The 22,086-nt window shown below is 40.6% G+C and overlaps 5 non-coding genes and 1 pseudogene across 5 annotated transcripts; 3 read left to right on the top strand and 3 right to left on the bottom strand.

Annotated features, from left to right (window-relative positions):
- LOC138242338 (zinc finger protein 850-like) overlaps positions 1-22,086 on the bottom strand; it is a 1,462,105-nt pseudogene that overhangs the window by 1,370,680 nt on the left and 69,339 nt on the right.
- Positions 429-539, top strand: trnal-caa (transfer RNA leucine (anticodon CAA)). Its single transcript has 2 exons — positions 429-466; positions 494-539. It is a non-coding gene; the product is annotated as a tRNA-Leu (tRNA).
- On the bottom strand, positions 4,954-5,027 carry trnat-agu (transfer RNA threonine (anticodon AGU)). The gene has a single exon. It is a non-coding gene; the product is annotated as a tRNA-Thr (tRNA).
- Positions 6,958-7,029, bottom strand: trnat-cgu (transfer RNA threonine (anticodon CGU)). The gene has a single exon. It is a non-coding gene; the product is annotated as a tRNA-Thr (tRNA).
- Positions 10,034-10,106, top strand: trnak-uuu (transfer RNA lysine (anticodon UUU)). Its single transcript has one exon. It is a non-coding gene; the product is annotated as a tRNA-Lys (tRNA).
- On the top strand, positions 18,209-18,302 carry trnai-uau (transfer RNA isoleucine (anticodon UAU)). Its single transcript has 2 exons — positions 18,209-18,246; positions 18,267-18,302. It is a non-coding gene; the product is annotated as a tRNA-Ile (tRNA).

Consider the following 22,086-nt stretch of genomic DNA (forward strand, 5'->3'; position numbering starts at 1 on the left):
CGATTTTAATGTGTCCTGCATTTTAACTTACTGAACAGATAAATTGAAATGTTCTGATTCAGGACCCCTGCAGTTTGTGCTAATTAGAACCACAATAATACTCCTGAGTCCTGAGCACCACACTGAGCAAAGGTTCAGCTGAACTCTGACTTTGTTCAGCACGACTTGTTGTTGCAGTTGAGCTCAGAGCTGGAGATGATCTCCATATTCTACCACACTAACTAGTCCTAAACGTAGTACACAGTACACACTTTTTTAAAACAATTTAAAATATTACACAAAGGCTGTAAAGCACACTCTAAATCGATCCGAATATTTGATTTCCGCGATCCGTTTAGGCAACATTAGGCAACGTGGCGCTTCTCCAGCAAAGCATTTCTCAGTTTTGTGAACTACTGGTGCTTTTATCACACCAACTGACGTATCTCGTCAGGATGGCCGAGTGGTCTAAGGCGCCAGACTCAAGGACTCCTGTCTTTCCATTGCTTGGGTGTTCTGGTCTCTGCATAGAGGCGTGGGTTCAAATCCCACTCCTGACAGCTTTTCCCTCTCTTGCATTTTTCCTGTCTTCTTGTGCTCGCTGACAACGACAGAAAGAAGAAAACGGAGAAACCGGCTTGCGGGCACATGATGGGCAGGGAAATGCTTCGTGAACACTTCAATGTGATTAGCAGAAAGTCAAATAGGCTTCGATTTCTCCCTTAAGAACTGTTTGGGGTGCCTGTAATCGAGTAAAGATTTACGGTCAAGGTATGCATTCAAAGGTGAAAGACCGAAATATAAATCCAGAAGAAGACGTATTAAAACATATTGTTTTCCCTGCGGTTTCCCCTGTATTTCATTAAATGTGGCATTGTGAAATCAGCCTGTAGCCCTACGGAATGCAGCCACTCTCCCGGTGACAGCGGCAGGAGCCGAGAGGATTAAATCAGAGCTCGAACAGAGAGTTTAAAAAATATGGGCAACTAGAACATAGATCATAGAACATTTTTATTAAACTTTCCTATCTGCTCGGCCTTACTGAAGTATTTTAGCTGCATTTTTGCTTCTATTTATATACTTTACAGTAGATAGTGTTTAGTAAGAGAAGAGAGATACAAGCGCTAAACCCCCACAATAACCAAACCTTAACTAAAGCAGGAAGATCAGTTTCTGCTCGAGACAGCCGTTTTCTGAACTGTAAACCCTCAACACTGGCTGGAGACGCTGTGTCCGGACTCCGGGAGGTTGTATAAGAAAAGACTCGGAGAGCTGCAGACTCATTGCTCTGCGCTCCCCGTGCGGAATGCGCGTGTCCTCCCTCCTTCATTACCTTCATACACTCCTCTCAAACCATATCAAACTCCTGGAATATTTCGGTGAACAGATACTGGGTCTTTCTTTCCGAGATCATAGGCAGAAACAATAAACACGGTGAAAACAGGAAGGTATTCTGATTGTATAGAGAAATGCGCAAAAATACATTTCCTAAAATCCAATAAAATCTAGTTACATTCTGATGCTATTTTGATGTATCTGAATAGTTTTGGCACAGTTGTTACAGCAAAGAGACAAATAAACTTTTTTAAATTTCATTCGAGCTGTAGTTTAGAAAATGTTTTTTCAATTCTCTAAATAATACAAACACAAACACCCGTTGTAAGCGACTGACCATTGATATTCTTGAATTATAAGCCCGTACACACGCTGGCAGGCAGTTCAGAGAATATGATGCCCCTGCAGGGGCCGAATATTAGACAGACGTATACATACAGTCATCGTGTGGAGTTTATTCCTCCTCTACCGCAGTCTTTGCCTCTTGTCACATTTGCGCTTAATTGTCGATTTTTTGTATAGAACACCGAATATCTTGAGGAAGCCTGTCAAGCGAAGATTGATGGATTATTGAGGTGCAAACACTGGTTCAAAATCAACATCCTCTGCTATTGCCGTTGTTTCTTTGATAATTTCTTCAAATTCCTCATCTGACCTTCAATATCGAGGGATATTGAGTATAATACCATACAAATTGTAACTTTCTTTTGATTGCCAGTTTTATTAAAATGCCATCCCCTTTTACAGTTATTTTAGATGTTTGGCAAGGCGTAATATCCCCCCTCTCACCCTCAGCTAAAATATTTTAAAAGTACAACAACATTACATTATATTGAACAGCGTTTATGTTAACATTTATATTCAAATTAAGGTAAAAATACGAAAATATTAAAATAGAACTCCGGCGATCTGTTGTTTTTGCTTGACAAGTTCTCGAACAATTTTGCAATGTTTTTTAAATTACTTTAGCTGAAGATGCAACGGGAGCATAAGTGAATTCTCCCTCACTCACTGGAACATATAATTCTATGGGTGAATACTAACTGCTTGCAAGTTGCCAATGTCGGTAACTATTGAAAATTCCCGGTAATGTTGACTCTGGTACTCAATTGTTTACTACTGCAAATATCAAAATAGTTCAGGTTTTGCGGAACAATTAAATTTTTGCGGTGATGATGTTTACTATAGGAAGAAGTGCGTCCCTGGGTGTGATCAAAAAACCCACCTGGGGATTAATAGCCGAAAACGCTAACCGATTGCACCACAGAAATGCTTGCACCTTACGCTTTTTTTCATTTACATACTTTTGGTGAACAAAAAAATTCGCTCGCATTTCATCTTTCGCAAGCTGTATGATTTAAAAAAAAACAAGTTGTTCTGCAAAGGAAATGAATAAACGCATTAAACCAAATCAAGAACTCTTTGAGTGTCCCAAATTACATGTTCTGTAAAACAAGACAGGAAAAAAAAAGGTACCGCTGGAAATCGGATCCAGGATTTCCTCTTTATGAAACAAGTCTTTTAACCAGCTTTACCACAGCACTGGCAGAATACTATTCTTATACAGGTGGGTACCCACCCTCAAACCTTTGTTCTCTCGCTACTGTTACAGGAGGCGTTGTAGGACTTTTTTAGTTCAGAAAAAGCTATCAATTCATCTTACATTTCTACTCCATCAATATTAGCAATGCTATCTTTACTAAGCTCTAAATATAGCTCTAAATAAATGCAAATTTTAAAATACATTTTAAAATAAATGCTATTCCATATGTTGTAACTTTGTGGTATTTAGAAATTTTAGGATGCAAGGGAAAGTATTACTGTATACAACTGTGAAAGAGGCTTGTATTTTAATACAATTTTCGATCAAAAGAAAACCAAAGTCCCTATGATATTACCGTCAATATCTCTTGATATCAACGTTCAGTTGAAAGATTTGAAGAAACTCTCAAACAAGCAACTGCAGTAGCAGAGAGTTTTGATTTAAACCGATGCTTGCAGCTCAATACTCCATTCATCCTTGAAAGAAGCAAAGACAGGGATATTTTGAGTGTCTCCATGATCCTCTTCTCAATCCAAAAGAAAGGTTTTATATGATCCTGATCCCACTAGAAAACGGGTCAATTTCAGTCTGCACTGATGTCCCTTCAAACGTTTTATAAGAACTCTGGACGTTTATACAGTGGAAGCCTGGTCCATTTCTTCTTCTGAACGAGACTATGGGAGTGAGTATTTTGACGTCGAACTGGGATTTAAATAGAGGAACACTACACTACATTGGGCTACACGTGTGAAAAAGCGTTTACTTTCCGACCTCTCGATAGCTCAATTGCTAGATCTTAAGACTATAGACAAAAACAGTGGGCATTTCTTATGTCCCTGGTTTGAATCCAGCTCGAAGGATGGTGTTTTCTTGTTCCTTAATCAAAAAGTGAAAATTGCGAATTTGTCTTTCACTTTGACGTTCACCCGAAAGCTCAGTATATAAAGAAGTAAAGGCTCCTGTTCTGGATCCTAATCCTAATCCTCACGTCTGATTGTTTTGCTCAGACCTTTAAAATGTACACTGTGGACTGTTTGCTCTTCCTAACACAATTAAAAAGCCGCCGACAAACTTATCGATCGGGAGTTTAGTTCAGTGATAGCGCGCACTTAAGACGCTCCGTTTTCTATCGCCGGCATCTCTGTATTCTTTTTAAACGCGATATTTTTTATTCTTCGTGTGTGAATTTCAGGGAGACTCATAAACCCTTTGTCTGTTTTAAAGATACATTATTTTAAACCAGGCATAATGAAAGACGTAGTAACTAGACACACATACAAGACACATGAATAGTAGCGGCTTTGAATGCAATACAAACGCCAATGGCGCAATGGATAACGTGTCTGATTACGGATCAGAAGACTTTAGGTTTGTACTCCTTCCTGGTTCGTGAAGAAGCTTTTAAACCTCACTACTCAACACTGACATCGTAGGGTGTGCGGTCCTACACAACCTTACTATCGACTGGATGAGTCTTCTGTTCAATCTCCGATTCTTTCCGCACATTCCTGCTATTTCACCACCGTTATTGTAGGATAACAGCCACAGACACGAGAAGATATACTATTCCGAACAAATGTCTTAAAAAATCACGTTGAAAAAGGTGACAATACGTTTTTGTTTCTTTAACTTAACCTTACTTTTGCCTGTAAAGTTCACATTATTTTCTGTAGCCGCAAATCCCCAATATTTCTGCTGTCTCCCGAGAAACACAAGCATGGAGTCAAATCATATTAAATAACACAACACATCTATTAATTTAACACCCAGATGTGACAGAACACATGTAAGACTTACACACAGCTTTTAATATGCTCTAGTGAATTTGCAGGTGTCCTGGGGAGGGAAGAGAACTGATATTAAGGAAATACATATTTAAAGGGGGTGTAAGTCTTAAATGTGTTTTGTCACATCTGGGTGTTAACTGAATAATTTTTTAGCATTATTTATTGTGTTTTGACTCTATACTTGTGTTTCTCAGGAGAGAGCAGAAATATTGATGTTTACATTTCTATTCACATTCCCGGTGATATTGACTGAGGTAATGCAGAAGCATGTTCTCTATAACAATAAACGGTGCGAGAAGACAGGAAGAAAGGCACCGCTAGGATTTGAACCCAGAATCTCCTGTTTACTAGACAGGCGCTTTAACCAACTAAGCCACGGCGCCGGCAGAATCCCCCTCTTTTACTGCGACTTGGACACACCGCTCTGAGACACCTGCGTTCAGTAAGCGCTGAGTCGGCTGGCTGAGCACGTTGCCTCCTTTAGATTCAATAGGAGCCCCGACACTAAGAGAAACGTATAGAAATGGGTTTTATCCGGCACTTTTCATGTCCAATGCGCTTGACATCTCCCACGGGCGACAAAGTTCATTTACGACACCTTTCTTTCTTTCTTCTTTCAGCAGGAGTACAATAATGGCAACAACATGCTTGGAGTTCGGCATTTCATTTAGTCTGCGGAAACATCGTATCGGAATGAACTGCCTGAGATAAAAGAGTAATTGCGGCTTCAGATCGTTTTTACAGAGCATTGCGTTGTTCTGCTCATGCTGACTACACGCTTTCGATATGTCATTTACTGCAAGCGTTGCTTTTCCAGGTTTTTCTGAAATTCCTCGCATTTGAGCCAGCACTAAAACATTTCATTCCCGTCGCTGAATACATCGTGGAAACGGTATTTGCAACGGAATGCTGTCACACATGAAACCTTTTCGTTATTCGGTTCTGAAGTTTGAAAATGAAAATAAAACGGGGGTCACCTCATAGGCTTGAAAGAAGTCCAAGCAGCATAAAAACCCACGAATTCTCACAAAGGCTGCACCTTTCTTCTGCTGCTTTTAGAAATCTGCCTTAAACATTTGAATGCATACCTTACTGCTGCTAATCACATTCACGTGTTTACGAAGCTTTTTTCTGTCCGTTATGTTTTTGCTAAGCAGTTTCTCCGTTTTCCTCGTACTGTGATTCTCAGTGAGCACAACAAGACCGAAACAGTGTAAAGGCAGGTAAAAAAGACAGGGTAAAACGCCTGACTGTCAGAAGTGGGACTTAAACCCGTGCCTCTATTTGGAGAGCGAAACACAAAGCTTAAAAGACACAAAGCTGTGAATTTGCTGTTTTAAACCGCTCGACTGTTCTAAAGATATGTGTGCAATCATTGCACCAGTTGCATCCGATTTTCTGTAACTTTAGGACGATTGATACGACTGGACATACACAATTTGTGGCGTTTAGCATGACATGGAAAACGGTACCGGAGCATTCGGGTCCGGACTACCAGACTCAGAAACAGTTTTTACCCCCGCACTATCAAACTATTAAACTCCCAGCCTCTCTCACTCTCTCCTCACCTCTCACCTATGATCTGAACCTCACGGTGCCTTCTTTCTTACCAAAAACCCAAACACACATTGAAAATCTACCTCTACCATACATGTCAAAAGCTCACTCCCCATCATTTCTATCCCTTTATTTCATTCTTTTGATGCATATTTTTGCACATAACCTGTTACCTTTTTGTTGTTTTGCACACTGCCTGTTGTTGTTTTTTGCACATCGGCTGTTGTCTCTTTCTTTTGTTATACAATTGTATTGTTGTTGTGTTTTTTTCTTTGTACTACTTATGTCCGAGAGCTAGCTAAATACCATTTCGTTATTCCATATACCTGCGTATGAGTATAATGACAATAAACTTGAACTTGAACTTTTAACTTGAATTTGAACTTGAACTTGACATAGTCTTGCAGGCAGTATATTATTTTATCGTTTACTCGTATAAAAAAACATGGTCTTCTCGTTCCTAAGTCAGATTTTTAGTGCTTTCGAACGTTACTTCCAACCTGGACTGACAGCTCACCAGATTTGTTTGTGATCAGACCATGGAGTGGGGGGCTGTACCAAGCGTAGGTTCCTTCCCAATGCTGAGGCGATCATTTGGAAGATGGGTGTGAAGAGAGACAAGCTTTGTCGACTAAAAAACAAGGCAGGATAAGCATGAACACTAATCACTGGCGACAGTTATGCTCTCTTACTATTGAGACTCCTACATTTTTTTTGAAGACTTTGAAACTAAAGGTAAGCGGAGACAAACGAAACAGGTACGGGTGGGGATTGAACCCACGATCTTCGGTTTACGAGACCGACGCCTTACCACTTGGCCACCACGCCTTCAAATAAAGAGGAGAATAATGTTGTTCAAATTATTTTTTTCTGAACCTGGTTTACATCGCCTGGAGGCAGCAACAACAATAAAAGGGATACTTAACAAGGAGATGCGCTGTAGCAGTGCAACTCCAACAGATGCTCCTGAAGAGACTGGAGGTTTAAGCCAGCTCCTTAGAGCGCTCGGCCGTGTTACTCTCAACAGCGGCTCTTCAGCTCTTGTTGTTTGACCTAGTGGTTTTATAACGCGTGGAAACGACCGCAACTTCATTTTCTGAGATGCTTTCGCTCATGTGGTGAAATCTCGACCTCTTTGGCATCTCTGGCAATAGTTTTTCCTGTAGAGCACCTCTGCTTATAGTGCCCTTGAAGTCATTTTATTTTTACAGGAAGACGCATTCCCTAACAATCTCTCCTGTTTTAGAAATGCTTCATAAGGCATGTTTGATTCAATGGACAAACAGTATACTAATTGTACAATGCAGATCTATGCGGCATTTGTACTGGATTTGACTGGGATTCTGAAATACTTCTTGAGAAGGTATTCAGATTTTCTTGAACCTATAATAAAAACACAGACCCGAAACTCCCTAGCTTCCAATCTCTTGCTGTCCTTAAACTCGGACGTGATGTTCTGCAGACGTGCAGTGTCCCTTTACTCTCGTTGTTTTCAAAACGACCTCCGTTGTCGGGCGCAGTTAAAGTGGAACTGGCCTGACCGCACAGGAAATTACTGAATGATAAAATGTTTCTATGGCTCAAAATGTCCCTTTAGACCCTCGTCATGTCTCTGTGAGGAACGGGTAGGTAGAGAGGTTTAACAGATGCTCACGATGTTTCACACGGGGTGTTACCTGTTGTAGTGTTTCAAAAGATGTGTTAGCGGACCACAGATTATCTTGAAAAGATTCGGGTTTGCACTGGCTGGGATTCAAACCTGACTCAATTATTTGGAAGGCGCCTGTACCACCAACGCACTTCCGAGAAGACCTTACAAATTATCACAATCCTCTCTCTCACCTACAAAGTTATGGAGACACAGACGTCCAATGAAAGCTCAAGGCTCAAATCCTTTGTTGTGATATCATTTTAATTAATATTAGCTTTGATAAGGTGTCATTTTTGCCACTTAAAGGTAAAGTCTGCTCCTTTTCTCCTGGTATAGAAAGAACGTGTTCCATCTTTGTTTAAAAACACCACTAAAAGTAAATTATTCAGCTCTACCGCCTGTGAGCATTGACAAGACATCTCAAAAGGACATATTAAATAAGAACACGATCCTTCCTGTTACCATTCCTGTGGTTGGGGCGTTGTTTCACCCTTTTGCGTTAAATCATCAGTACTGCTGTTTTTCTATGGATAGTTTAATCAAGAGCACTTAAAAGATGCAAAAAGCTTTCAAATAAAATAGAATTGAAAGACAGTCGAGTAAGGAGGTAGAAAAAAAGCACTCCCCCGTCTGGGAATCAACCACCGTCGCCCATGTAACTGGATACAAAAATAACAGATTAATTTGTGCCCAGTCTCTTGAAGCTTCGATGCGATTATTTTTCCTTCCTTATTTCTTCATTCCTATGAATTTACTCTGTAGTAGAAGAAACGCGAAAGTGGGAAACTGCAGGCATTCTTCGTGAGTGGTGTGATCAGTGAGCATTTGCACATCTCTAAGTCTGTTCCATAAACTTTATCATCGGGGATGTAGCTCAGTGTTAGAGCGCATGCTTTGCATGTATGAGGTCTCGGGTTCAATCCCTGGTATCTCCAGGTGCTTTTATATTAGAGTACTCGCATCGCAATCTTCTGTTGAGTGAGAACTCTTTGCTCGTGTTCAGAGAGAGCCAGGTTTACACAATTAAATGCAGTTTACACAATTAAACTCGACGTGCTGCAGGGTTGCGCTGCTATTTTAAATGTACCTCTTTTAGTTCTGTTAAATCCTAAATTATTTGAACTAATAATTTAGTTCAAAGTCAGGAAATCCAGAGATTGCTTCACACTTGTCGTGGCTGTTGCAGAAAACACCTGTTGAATCTCACCCGGGATTTCTTGATTGATCATTCAGCGAGCGAATCCTCCTTCTGAACTCAGCACTAAACTGAAAGCTTCACGAACTCCTCACTCCGTGTCCTGTACTGCTCTCGTGTAGATGTGAAGCACAGCCATAAACACACCTTGAACTTTTTCCGTTTGTTAAGGAAAATGCAAAAGAGCATGACAAGTATTGATCGTATAAAATATCCATGGCACAACTCGAGAAAGTACTGAAGGACTACACATCGACTTTTGATGATTACAAGAGATTCAAGAAACACAATCGTCCGCACCTGGGTTTGGATCCTGAACGCTAGAGTTAAAAGAACATAAGCGACGGATATGACCTATAAACTCTCTTAATTGTCTTATAGTTTATTAAATAAAACAATTTCTAAATGAATTCTAACTGTTGATAGACGATTTATTGAATTTTAACAAAATCACAATTACAACCTTTTTCGGTTAAACTGTTATTCACATGCTCTAACGTAAATAAACGTTAGTGTCTTCCGGTGTGTGAGTCAATTTCTCCAAAAAAATATTTGTTAGTCTGGCGGGAGGCTGTGCAAGGTGTTAAGAAATAGAATTTCTAAAAGACAGGCTCCCTAAGCTTAACATCAAGGCTGTTTTCTCTACAGAAATGCTCTTTAAATTTCAGCACTGTTGCAACTCCCTTTATAAAGGGTGTGCACAAGTATACAACCAAGGCATTGAAAGTTTTTTTTTTAATTATTGTTCCAAAAAATGTTCCATTTGTTTTCTTTTTAATGTTGTTGATTAAAAGATTTTATTAAATGTGAAAAAAATCTGAATGTGAAAAAAGGTCAAAATGCTATTGAAAAAAATCAGTAATGTGAGGAAAGATGGACTGTGGGAGCCCCTTAACTACCCATGTCATGCTGTATTTCTCACTCATTCTACTGGGAATGGTACACGTGACTTGCGAGGATCCCGACAGTGGTGACTTTCTTTCAGAGCCCGGATAGCTCAGTCGGTAGAGCATCAGACTTTTAATCTGAGGGCCCAGGGTTCAAGTCCCTGTTCGGGCGGATGTGCTATTCTTAAGTCTATTGTGAATGTCATTCTAAATAGTCTTTTATCTTTCACTCTTCTAGCTGTACTGTGGTTATTTTAAATGTCCATTACTTGTATTTACAGTAGTGTATTTAGTGTTTCATTTCACAAACCGAAAATGTTCAAGAAGATCTTGTCACTGTACTCCACGTCATTATCTAAATTAAATCACAGTAGAGTACAGGACACGCAGTGAGAGGCTCACACAGTGAGTACTCTTGAATACGACAAGAGGAAAGGCACACTGCACATCTGCAGAACATCACGTCCGAGTTTACAGTGACAGCAGAGGTTGGAAGCGAAGTAGTTTTTTATTACTCGCTCGCTGAACGATCTCTCAAGAAACCTCGGTTGAGATTTAACGGGTGTCTAATAATCACGTTCAAAAAGGTGACGATGTTTTTTTTAACTAGGTAGCCTTAATGGCATCGTGGTGTGAGTAGATCTTAAAGCAGCTGCAGACAGAGTACCCGTAATGGCAACACGTTTCTGCTTTGAGTTCGGCTTTTCTTATTTCTTCTGCAGAACCAGTGGTATCGGAATATACTGATCCGCATAAAAAGCGCTTTCGGGTTCTGATCATTTTTATTGAGCGCTGCTCTAAACTTTTGCTCGGGCTAGTTTTCCCCATGAAAAAAAGACATATCCCTAATTACATGATTTCACTTTTTTTCTTATCAACGAGTAGAAAGAAATAAAATATATACTTCATTATAAGTACCACAGGCAAGATGCCGTTGCGTTCAGGTCGCAGTTACCCCTGGAGACGTTTGCTAAAATCTCACTTCTAATAAAGAGGTCTTTCTCGTTAGAGTAGGATCGATAGAAGCCTTAAGCGGGGGAAAAAATCACAACATCTCGCATTTCACGTGTTTAATGTTAACTGTCTCAGTGGTTGCTTTGGTGATTGATGGCTCTTCTCCCTCGCAGGGTGACGGCAAACGTCTTCAGGGAGGGAGTCTCCCACGCACGGCTTGTCTTTATCAAGAGCTGAGACAACAGAAACAGACTTCCAACTGACATTAATTACTTCTTGAGCGTTTATGACCGTCTTTAAAAGTTGAGAGCAGGTGAAAAAGTCTTTGGAAATGAGGAAATGACTGCCGACAGTAAACAGAGCTGACGCTCAGCTGCAGACAAGCGCTCCTCGTTAGTACAGTATAGTGCTGAGTACCCCCGCTTGTTGCGCGGGAGACTGGGGTACGTTTCTGTGACAGGGCGCTGGTTTAATTTTTTAACAACCTGACTTCACATAAAAAGTGTGTACTGTGTACTACGTTTCGGACTAGTTAGTGCGGTAGAATATGGAGATCATCTCCAGCTTTGAGCTCAACTGCAACAAGAAGTCATGCTAAATGTAGTTTAGTGAGTAGACATCGCGAGACAACAGAACGAGAGTAGAAAGCAGGAATATAAGGTGTAAGGGCATGATCTGTGTAGTTAACAAAATAGTTAAAATAATATTAAAACGTCTCTTTATTAAGATACACAACATTTATGGCGACGAGAGATGAGTGCTTGACGGACTCAAAGCGAGCAGAACACTGCAGATTTTAGTTCTCTTGCTGGTAGAAACGAACTTTTGAATTTTCTGACTGTTCGTTTAGCTTGCCCATTGGAAGATATGGCAGCCGCGCCGAGAAGCTTTGCTTATGCCCGGCTTTTTTCACCGCTTCTACTGAACCTCGTAGCTCCGGATTTGTATACGGAATACAAGATATGGATGGAGTCGTACAGATTTTTTTGAAATAGCCGGTGGATCTACAGAAGCTCAGGATGCTGTGAGACGTGCTACATTACTGCACTGTATCGGGGCTCCCGTGCAGCGGATTTTCGCCAATCTCCCTGGAGAAAAAGGTACATATGAACAGACTGTAGCTGCCTTAGACGCTTACTTTACACCGCGGAGAAATGTGGTTTTGGAACGGCATAAATTTAGGCAGAGAACTTAGTCTCAGGACGAATCTGTTGATGCTTTTGTGACTGCACTAAGAGAATTGGCTAAATCTTGTGACTTTGGAGTATTGGAAACTGACATGTTAAGAGATCAACTTGTGGAAAAATGTGCACATAAGAGACTATAAATTGCTGCAGGAGGAAGGGCTGACTTTAAAAAGAGCTCTTACAGTCGCTAGAATTCATGAAGCAGCTCAAGCAGAATCAAGAATGCTTTCTGACCACAGTGACAAAGTGACACTGAACGGGGCGCTCGCTCAAACTTTACAAACAAAAGCCGAGCAGCAGGACACAGTCATGCTAGAGAAATAGAAGAACAGGGGACGGCTGACATTACATGTTACAGGTGCGGACTAACAACGCACAAAGCAGATGAATGCGGAGCGTGAACAGCAAAATGTCTACACTGCAAGAAAACAGGACATTGTGCACATGTCTGCAGAACATCACGTCCGAGTTTAAGGACAAGTATACCTTTTATTGTTGTTGCTGCATCCAGGCGATGTAAACCAGATTCAGAAAAAAATAATTTGAACAACCTTCTTCCCATGCTTACTCAAAGGCGCGTTGGCCAAGTGGTAAGGCGTTGGCCTCGTAAACTGAAGAGCGTGGGTTCAAGCCCCACCTGTGCCTGTTTCATCTGTCACCGCTTTCCTTTAGTTTCAAAGTCTTAAAAAAACTTGCAATGTAGGGATCTCAATAGTAAGAGAGCATAACTGTCGCCAGTGATTAGTATTCGTGCATATCCTGCCTTGTTTTTTAGTCGACAAAGCTTATCTCTCTTCACACCCATCTTCTGAATGATCGCCTCAGCATTGGGAAGGAACGTGCGCTTGGTACAGCCCCTGACTCCATGGTCTGATCACAAACAGATCTGGTGAGCTGTCAGTCCAGGTTGGAAGTAACGTTCGAAAGCACTAAAAATCTGACTTAGGAACGAGAAGACCATGTTTTTTTATACGAGTAAACGATAAAATAATATACTGCCTGCAAGACTATGTCAAGTTCAAGTTCAAATTCAAGTTAAAAGTTCAAGTTTATTGTCATTATACTCATACGCAGGTATATGGAATAACGAAATGGTATTTAGCTAGCTCTCGGACATAAGTAGTACAAAGAAAAAAACACAACAACAATACAATTGTATAACAAAAGAAAGAGACAACAGCCGATGTGCAAAAAACAACAACAGGCAGTGTGCAAAACAACAAAAAGGTAACAGGTTATGTGCAAAAACATGCATCAAAAGAATGAAATAAAGGGATAGAAATGATGGGGAGTGAGCTTTTGACATGTATGGTAGAGGTAGATTTTCAATGTGTGTTTGGGTTTTTGGTAAGAAAAGGCACTGTGAGTTTCAGATCGTAGGTGAGAGGTGAGGAGAGAGTGAGAGAGGCTGTGAGTTTAATAGTTTGATAGTGTGGGGGTAAAAACTGTTTCTGAGTCTGGTAGTCCGGACCCGAATGCTCCGGTACTGTTTTCCATGTCATGCTAAACGCCATAAATTGTGTTCGTCCAGTCATATCAATCGTTCTAAAGTAACGGAAAATCGGATGCGACTGGTACAATCAGCACACATTTTTCAGGATAGCCAAGCAGTTTAAAACAGCAAATTCACAGCTTCATGTCTTTTAAGCTTTGTGTTTCGCTCTCCAAATAGAGGCACGGGTTCAAATCCCACTCCCGACAGTCAGGCGTTTTACCCTGACTTTTTTATCTGTCTTTACACTGTTTCAGTGTTGTTGTGCTCACTCACAATCACAGTACGAGGAAAATGGAGAAACTGCTTAGCAAAAACATAACGGACAGAAAAAAGCTTCGTAAACACGTGAATGTGATTAGCAGCAGTAAGGTATGCATTCAAATGTTTAAGGCTGATTTTAAAAAGCAGCAGAAGAAAGGTGCAGCACAATGCAACACAATTTGTGAGAATTTGTGGGTTTTTATGCTGCTTGGACTTCTTTCAAGCCTATGAGGTGACCCCCGTTTTATTTTCATTTTCAAACTTCAGAACCGAAAAACAAAAAGGTTTCATGTGTGACAGCATTCCGTTGCAAATACCGTTTCCACGATGTATTCAGCGACGGGAATGAAATATTTTAGTGCTGGCTCTGCTTTAAAAAAAACACTATTGTTCCAACCCCCAAAAAGACTAAAGTGGCATGCCTGAATAATTACCGCCCAGTAGCATTAACATCTGTGGTGATAAAATGCCTGGAGAAGCTGGTGTTGTCACACATCAACTCCTCCATCACAGAGTCCCTGGACCCCCTGCAGTTCGCCTACCAGAGCAACAGATCAGTGGATGATGCTGTCTCCCTGGCTCTGCATACAGCCTTGGAACACCTGGACACTAAGAACTCGTATGTGAGAATGCTGTTTTTGGACTACAGTGCAGCATTCAATTCCATCATACCCAGTCAACTGGTGACAAAGCTCAGGGGATTAGGTCTGTGCAACTCTGTCTGCAACTGGCTGCTGGACTTTCTTATCGAGAGACCACAGGTGGTGCGGATAGGCAATAAAACATCAACACCACTCACCCTGAGCACTGGAACCCCACAAGGCTGCTGTCTGAGTCCAAGGTTGTACTCCCTATTTACTCACGACTGCACAGCAAGACACAGCAACAACCACATCATTAAGTTTGCCGATGACACCACTATAATAGGACTGATCAGTGATGATGACGAGTCCACTTACAGGGATGAAGTTGTACAGCTGCTTCGGTGGTGTCATAGCAATAACCTGGACTTGAACATAAAGAAAACGAAAGAGCTAATAGTGGACTTTCGGAGACACAGGCCACACACTCACAGCCCACTCAGTTTTGATGGAACGGAAGTGGAAACAGTCACCAGCTTTAGGTTTTTGGGAATTCACATCTCTAAAGATCTAACCTGGACTGTGAACACTGACTCTATCATGAAGAAGGCTCAGCAGCTCCTTTATTTCTTGAGGTGCCTCAAGCGATGGGGGATGCCAATACATGTGTTGGTGAACTTCTACCGCTGCACTATCGAGAGCGTCCTCACCAATGGGATCACCGTGTGGTATGGCAACACCTCTTCGCGAGAAAGAAAGGCACTGCAGAGAATGGTAAATATGGCCCAGAAGATCATCGGCTGCGGTCTCACCAAGATTAAACAGCTCTATGAGGACCGTTGCCGTGGTAGAATTCTGGCCATCACAGAGGACAGTCACCACCCCGGGCATGAGCTCTTCACCCCACTGCCCTCAGGCAAGAGATATAAGAGCATACGGACACTTACCACTAGATTCTTCAATAGCTTTTATCCACAAGCAGTGAGACTGGCGAACACATTTAGCCATCCCCCTCGGACCACACCTACACCATCACCATCTACCTCATTTTAATTTATTTATTGTACATCTCCAGTCATTGTTTACACGTCTGTATTGTTTATATTCAAACTGTCTGCATGTTTACTTGCACATTGTCTATTGTTTGTTTGTACATTGTCTTGATGCACTGTTTGCACTTTGTTTTGTTTTTTTTACACTTGTTTTACAATCGAGAGACTTTCTGTAAGTAAGAATTCCATTGTACCAGCACCGGTTACATATGGCAATAAAGTTCAAGTCAAGTCAAATGCGAGGAATTTCAGAAAAATCTGGAAAAGCAACGCTTGCAGTAAATTACAAATTTAAAGCGTGTAGTCAGCATGAACAGAACAATGCAATGCTCTGGAAAATATGATCTGAAGCTGCAATTACTCTTTTATCTCAGGCAGTTCATTCCGATACGATGTTTCCGCAGAATAAATGAAATGCCGAACTCCAAACATGTTCTTGCCATTATTATTACTCCTGCTACTGTAGTTTTAAGCTTTAATCAGTGGGTATGTAATGTTGTAAAGGGGCTGGACTACTTTGTTCCGTCAAAATTCCATTATGTGAATTTATGCTTTTTTAATATAAGCATTAATAATACAATGCATGCTCAAAAACCGTTACTTATTAGCTTAAGAAGCGGCAGTGTTTTGACAAAGTGCGGTATTCAAACAGTAAATGCTGAAGTGTTTAATACTTGATTGAGAGCAGATCTCCCTCGATTTAGACAAACTTTTGTTCGGCCGATGATTTCAGATCAAAATCTGAATCAAGTGGAAAGAAAGCTGAATTACGCTGGGTACTGGGTATCACTGTTACACCATCAGGTCATGCTAGGAGGATTTGGGGGATCAAACTGACACAGAGGAACCCAATGTGGGGACTGAACCCACAGTTCTGAGATTAAGAGATTCTTGCTCTATCAACTGCACCTATAACTCTTGTGCTACAGCAGTAATGTTTCTGGGTGTGGATGAACATGACATAATAGGCTGACAGCAGGAACACGTGGCCCACAGGCAGTGACAGTATCGCTATCACATTTGGCTGCAGTATATTGTGTTGAGAGCAGCAATAACTTTCCTGCAGAGATGGGAGTGCCTTTCATACAGCTCTTTCAATCGGACAGAGTAACAGGAACCGACCTAAAGTTTCGGCTGTGGATCCATCTCCGCATGGGGGAAAGAGACAGTAAAATAGCAATGAAGAAACAGAAAGAATTGTGCTCGCTGCAAAGTAGGAAAGAGGTGGTCAGATACATAAAACAGCTTGGTGATAATTTGCAGCGACAGTTTTATGTTATTTAGTACATGGATTTCTCTTCATGTTCCTTAAGATGTGTAATTTGTATGTTGGTTGTATGAGAACAGTTTCTTCTCAAGTCCTGTCAATTGACAGTGGAGAGCTAGCTGGTGCACATCTTCAAGAAGACTCTCTTTAAGGCAATTACAAGTTTCTCAAACAAATCTGTGTCATATTTTTAAAATAATTTAGCTAATGAGCAACGAGAGTATAAATTAATTCTCCCAATCTCCATACAAAGATAAAACTCCATGTGTGAGTCTAAGTTTCTTTGAGGCTACTGATGTATGTCATTATTGGACATTCCCAGTGATATTGACTAAGGAGCTCAATTTTTACATGTTGTAGTTCAACATGTGCAAAACATTCGTATCCCCTGCAAATATCGGCAAGGTCAGTGATATTCTCAACAATGCGTGACATTGCAATTCCTGCCATACTTTTTCCCGATGTATTCTGACATGCCAAGATCAGAGGGTCATATTTAAAAAACTGGTGCATTAAAATTGTTTGTACTTCAGGATTTTGATAGTCTGTTACATTGTCTTTCACACATCAGTGTCAGAACTGTGAGACATTTTCATAATCGGGGGGGGAGGCCGTAGAAATAAGCAGAAAGTGCAATCACTTTTTCCCAGTGTAAGTCCGTGTTATGGTGAGTTTTTAAAATTGGTTTGCGATTTTCTGAAATATATTCCATACAAAAATATAGTTTGGACAGTCGCTATTTGGATATTCCCTTTCAGTGAAGATGTCTACAGTTTTCCAGCCGGATTAGTACTGATCGAAGAGAGCCATCTACAGGCGAAAGGCGACATAACATCACAGCAGCAGCATTTAAGGTGGAACGAAAAACGCGAATAAGAAGCCAACTTCAGCCTCGTAGCAGACCCTGGGAGGCACGCTCAAAATAATCATCTTTCCCAGTACTTCAGAGTCTTATTTAGATCGCTTCACTGCAATTTTATTTGATTGATTGGAGATGTGAAGCCATCGAGCCTGAACTGCGCTTCACATTGAAATTGAAGCCATTTCTCATGTTCTCTCAGTGTCGAGGAAGCAATTGAGTGTAAAGGAGGCGACTTGAAAATGAAACGTGTAATCACCTTACAGAGGGTCTTCACGACGGGGTGCGTCAGCTAGTTCTCCATTATTGTCAATTTACTGGACTTCTGAAGAAACCTATCTACAATGAAAATACAAACTGCACAGTTCAAGGCACATGAAGAGAAATCAGTGTGCCGATTGACTCAAAAATGTCGCTACAAACAATCTACCAGGCTGATTTACTTGTCCGACCACCTCCCTCCGTCCCCCTTTGCTGTTAGCACAATTCTTTCAGTTTCTTTTCTTGTATTCTCCTTGCTATTTCAGTGTTCCCCATGTATAGATGGATCCACAACCGAAACCGTTTTCACCCTGTGTTTCTGCAGCGTCAGTCTGTATGAGGAACATCCCCTGCACAGCTCCAGTGGCGCAATCGGTCAGCGCGCGGTACTTATACAGCAGTGCACAGCGAAGTTATGCAGAGGTTGTGAGTTCAAGCCTCACCTGGAGCAGCGTCTTTAGCTACTGAAAGCAACTGTCAAGTTTAGATATTATTAGGTATCTGATGGAGATAAATTAACATCAAACGAAGAAGTAAAGGTTTACTTCGAGTCACAATCAAATAAGGCTCCACAGCTGAAACATTGTTTCCTTCTCTTTTCAGCATGGAATAAACCTTGACTTTTTCCTTTGAAGCCCATGCATTCTGACGCAGCTCCCTACTTAAATTACCATCAGCTGTGTACCTCCAGCTGACCTGTACACAAATATATGAGAGAGGTCTACTGAGACGAGAGGAGCACTGAAGACTTGAAAAAGCTCTCGAATTAGACTCTGTGTTTTTGTTGTTCCCCAGATTTGTTTTTAATGTTCTTTTTCTTTTGAAGTTGTTGCATTTGTTTTGTTTTGTTTTTTTGTAGTTGTTAGACTACTACAGGGATTTACCTAGGTTCCTGGAAGACTTCTTGTTTTGTGTTTGTTGTGTTTTCGGGTTAAAATTGTTTTTTTTCTATTTATAGGACCCCACGCATTACTATGGGAGTAGATAACTTTAGTTCTTACATTGTACCTGAAATTACCACATAAACTACTACTCTGTTTCCCTTTTTTTAAAAGGCACAAGTGAAGTTTGTTTTTCCTTGCTGCTGATTGGTAGCTACAATGGGTCAATTGCAATAAACCCTTATACAATAAACTCCACTGAAATTTGTCAGCAGCTCTGTACTAAACCTGTTCTCAATTGCAACAAACCTAAAATAACAGCTGCTGCCCGTTAGATGTTACTGCATTAGGAGTCTAGCTTAAACCACCTCTTCATAGGTTTTAAGCTAGTCAGTAGCGGACTAAGCAGAACAATCGATCACATTAGAACTGTCTTGAATGTAATGGAAATAATGTACTCATTAAGTAACAAGCTTATGCACCACTTGCTATAAAATTATTATTATATTTAACTAAAATTGCTTTCCAGACACCACAAATATTCACAATGAATGTTATCATTACACGTATTTACTAATAAAAGTGTTATTTATTAATAATTATGTATATGTTCCATGTATATTTTTATTAGTAGCTGTATTACAAGTAATGCATATACAGTCTTTATTATAGTTAGTTTTCAGTTATCCTGGGGAGGGAAGAGAATGGAAATTAAGGAAATAAAAATTTAAAGGGCTTTTAAGTCTTCAATGTGTTCTGTCATAGCTGTGTGTTGTCACATCTGGGTGTTAGTTTAGTATATTTGTTGTATTATTTATTGTGATTTAACACTACACTTGTGTTTCTCAGGAGAAAGCAGTAAGATTTTGTTTTATTTGAGGGTACAGAAAATTGTATTGTACGCCCAAATGTAAGGTTACGTTAAGAAAACATTATTGTTACCTTTTGCAACGTTATTTATTTAAGACGGTTCTTCAGAATAGTGTCCCTTACGTATCTGTGACTGTGGACCAACAATAACGGTGCTGAAATAGCCGGAATGTGTGGGAAGAAGATGGAGATGGAACAGGAGGCTTATTCAGTCGATAGAAAGGTTGTGTAAGACTGAACACACTACGGTTATGGTACTGGGTTTAAGAACATTACAATCCTACAGTCTCCTGATCCGTAATCAGATGCGTTATCCAGTGCACCACTGGCCCTTGTACCGCATTCCTCAAGTGCACCACTGTGAGCTTGCGCTGTTACAATAATACATCGCCCCAGTCCAAATTTTCTCAATTAGGTGCACGTTTTCTATGTGTATTTTGTTAATAAGTCTTTCATTTTGTCTGTTTTAAAAATTGCATCTCTTTAAAACAGACAAACAAGTTTATGTGTTGTGCTGAAATTCACACATGAGGGCAATCAAACGAAAGAAATCACAGAAAAGATATCGCGCTTAAAAAGAAATCAGAGTGGAGACGCTGGTGATAGAAAACAGAGCTTCATACGATGCATGAGATGCTTTACCTCTGAACTAAACTTGGCTCTTTAATCGTGTTAGGAAGAGTGTATAGTCAACAGTGTACATTTTAAAAATCTAAGCAAGATAATGAGACACGAAGTGAATTTGGAACACGAGCCTCTCCTTCATTGTTTAATGAGCTTTTGATGAACATCTAAGTGAAAGACAAATTCACTATTTTCACTTTGTGATTAAAAAACACTTTTATCACACGTTAAGCACTCCTGATGGTGTCGAATAGTTCTCTTTTCTACCCTCATCATTTGAGGATCCCCAGCTAAAATATCTTTTTAAACTACAACAAAATTGCAATATTTTGAATACTATTTAAGTTTACATAGTCACATTCCCAGTGATATTGACTTAGGCGCTCAACTATTAACTTCTTGTAGTTTGACTTTAGCCAAAAGTTTGAAATCTCTGCAACTATCAGGATGCTTAAGGACATCCAAAGAAACCCCATCACATTTAGGGGAGACGGTGTTGAGGTCCGATTAATTTGAAATGCGTCTCTGGGGACTTTTGATTTACCAACGTTATGTTTAACTGAAGGATATGCGGACTGACTGTGCCATAAAAACTAACGCACACATCACCTTTTTTCTACATTCACAGGTTTTTGGCTAAAGACAAAAAAATCGTTTTTGTTTCCTTGCCAGCTTGCAGTAATTCCTCTGCACTGACAAAACAGATGAGTATTTTATCTTTCGCAATTTGTATGGATTTTTTTAAAAACAAGTTGTTCCAAAAATTAAATGAACACTTCCATTAAATTTAATGTAGAAGGATGTTGCTTTCCATAATGATAAACTGTGTGGCAAGACAGGCACCACTGAGACTCAACCCCAGGATCTCCTGTTTACTAGGCAGGCACTCTAACCAACTAAGCCACAGCATTCTCACATCCTAGTGTTAATTCTGCATCAGCAGGGTCAGCTTGTCGGCACGCCTGTCTCCATTTGGTGGTTTGAGCTGACGTTGCCATGACGTTGCCATTAAATGCGACCGAGAATACTCCAACCGGCGTGCCGCTATGCCTGCCGTCGGAGAACTAAGCCATGGCACTGGCATCAGATATCCCTTTTACAGCCACTTGGACACATCTCAATTGCTCTGAGACACCTGCATTCAGTGTGCGCTGAGCCTGCTCGCTGAGCAAGTGACGAGAAATGGCTTATGTCCAAGGAGTTCAATATGCTTTTTATGTTCAATGGGGTGTCCACTACAGCTAACACTGAAGCGCAGCACAGGCTCTGTGGTTTGACATCTCACAAGGTAAATGTTGAAATTGTAGGTGGAAGAGGAAAATTACCCTTGAGTATGGGGAAAGAGGCAACTCATGTCCGGAGGGGGCTGAAGTGTGTATGGAGGTGGCCTAGTGGTTAAGGCAATCTCCTCTTAATACATGATACTCTGCACAAGTAGGTTTGAACCCCATTCTCCTCGAGGAAGGGCTTTGACACATTTTGACCTTTTTAAACTTGGTGTGCTTTCGTTTTGTTTCTTCGCTCCTGTCCTACAGCAGTAATATTTCTATAGGTGTATGATCATGGTAGGCTGACAGCAGGAACACGTGGCCCACAAGCAGTGACAATATCAGAGGTGTCTGCAGTGTGTTGGTTTGTAAGCAACGATAAAATAACTTGACATGGAAGCAGGTGTGCCTGCATTAATACAGCTCCATCGAGAGGAAAAAGTAACACAAGAACCGACATAAATTCAACAGCACGTTTCTGCAGCTGAAAACAGAACATACTCCACGTGATGATTGAGCTCACAACCTCGGTATAACTCCACTATAAAAGCACCACAACCTGACCAATTGCGCTACTGGAGCAGCACAGCAC

This window comes from Lepisosteus oculatus, chromosome 14 (assembly GCF_040954835.1).
Source record: "Lepisosteus oculatus isolate fLepOcu1 chromosome 14, fLepOcu1.hap2, whole genome shotgun sequence".
Taxonomy (NCBI): domain Eukaryota; kingdom Metazoa; phylum Chordata; class Actinopteri; order Semionotiformes; family Lepisosteidae; genus Lepisosteus; species Lepisosteus oculatus.